The following is a 2,193-nucleotide window of genomic DNA, read 5'->3' on the forward strand; positions in this document are numbered from 1 at the left end:
CTCTTGTCCCACTATCATGTTCAGCTATCATTTGGGTTTTAGTAATTCCTCTCAGATACATCGCCCTTTATCAAGTACCACCAGGCATCATATACCTTCCTCGCCATAGATTTTAGATAACTTATTGTTCCCTTGTTGCCAGATGGCTCTTGACTGAAGGCAGAGAATACCAGAAATATTTGCTTGTGTTTTATTGAGTATGAAAAGGCCTTTGACTGTATGGATCATAAACCCCACAGGACCAATAATGAGAGTAGTGATACCAGGAGGGTAAGGGAAATGTGGGGGAGGTGGGGGAAGGAGGGGGAACCGATCACAATGATCTACATATAATCCCCTCCTAGGGGAATGGACAACAGAAAGGTGGGTGAAGGGATACATTGGTCAGTGTTAAGACATGAAAAATAATAATTATTTATAAATTATCAAGGGTTCATAAGAGAGAGAAAAGTTAAGGAGCTGACACCAAGGCTCAAGTAGAAAGAAAATGTTGTGAAAATGATGATGGCAACATATGTACAAATGTGCTTGACACAATGGTTGTATGTATGGATTGTGATAAGAGCTGTACAAGCTCCCAATAAAATAATTTTTTAAAAATCCACATCTATAGCTTTCGGTGAGGATTACAACTCAATGTAAAGAAAACCAAAATCATCACAACTGGGCCAGTAGGCAATATCATAATAAATGGAGAAAAGATTGATGTTGACAGATATTTCATTTTGTTTGAATACACAGACAATGTTCATAACACAGCAATGTTCTTCAGCAGCAACCAAGATATCAATGACATACTACACTGGACAAATCTGCTGCACAAGATCGCTGTAATGTGCTGAAGGGCAAACATGTCCTGGAGGAAGGACTTCCAGAAAGCTATTTACAAGTGCCGATGGCGAGACTTCTCGTTGGTGTTTTAATCCTGTTTACTGTGAGGTGGGTGAAGGTTTTCAGAGTAGCCTTTCAGCTTTACATTCCACAGTCCGTACACATTTGGTTCAACTCATTCATTGCAATCCCCTCACTGTAGCATCCTTATACTACTTCCTCCCAACGTTTCCTGTATCCTTCTCCTTCTTTCTGAGTGCTCTGTCCTTAGCTAAAGGCTACCCTTTTGATCTTTAATGGTTGATTATTCTAACATGAGGTGAATTCAGTTCCAGAACTAAACGATGACTTAAAGGCCACAGTCTTAGGGGGCCTACCAGTCTCTATCGAGCTAATAAGAAACTCTGTTATATAACAAAAGATATAATAAACAAAGCAGACAAGTCATAGACTGAATGGCTATGTTTTAAATATATTTAGACAGCAAGATATTTAGAATTTATAACCATATATGTTATTCATACTTACATATGACATACAGATATAGTATAAATTAATATGAAAAAATACAAACCAGATAACAGACCAAATTTGCAAAATGATTTGAATAGGCTCTTCACAGAAAAGATGTGAAAATATACTTAACTCCCTGAAAATGAGATAACATCCCATCCCAATTCCATCAGAGGGTCAGAAGCAAAAGGTCTGACAATCCCAGTGTTGTAAGGGATTAAAATGGTACCCTAACTCTGGGAAATGGGTTAGCAATCGTTAAGTGAAAGCCAAGCACAGCCTTTTAGTTCAGCATTCCTCCTAGGCATATGCTTTATAGAAGTCTACTTACTCTTACATAGGTAGGTAAGGAGACAGATACAACAATGGTCTTTACAATATTATCTGTATTAGGGAAACATTAAATGTCTATCCCAAAGAAAATGGATAGTTAAATTAGGACAGTCATATAATAAAACACTGTGCAGCAGTTAAAAAGAAATACCCAAAGCACCAACAACAAAAGGGGGGAAAAGGCACAGGACTTCATTCAAATTAGAAATTATAATGCATCTGTTACTATCTCCGGAGGTCTGTCTAAATAAGATAGGCTGGATGAACAATCTGGAGGAGAAAGCAATGGGCTGACAGTTCCGGGGGGCACATGGGATGTGGGGAGAGAGGAAGGGGTGTTAATAAACCCAGGGACAAGGGAACAACAAGTGACTCAAATTGGTGGTGAGGTGGGTAATCAAGGGTAATGTAACAAAGAGGAATTACCCTGGTGGGGACTGAGCATGATAGTGGGACAGGAGGAAAGTCAAGGGAAATAGAGGAAAGATCTGGGAGGCAAGGGCATTTATAGAGGTC

This window comes from Echinops telfairi, unplaced genomic scaffold, assembly GCF_000313985.2.
Source record: "Echinops telfairi isolate 266 unplaced genomic scaffold, ASM31398v2 ScPeMD7_7457;HRSCAF=8495, whole genome shotgun sequence".
Classification (NCBI taxonomy): Eukaryota; Metazoa; Chordata; class Mammalia; order Afrosoricida; family Tenrecidae; genus Echinops; species Echinops telfairi.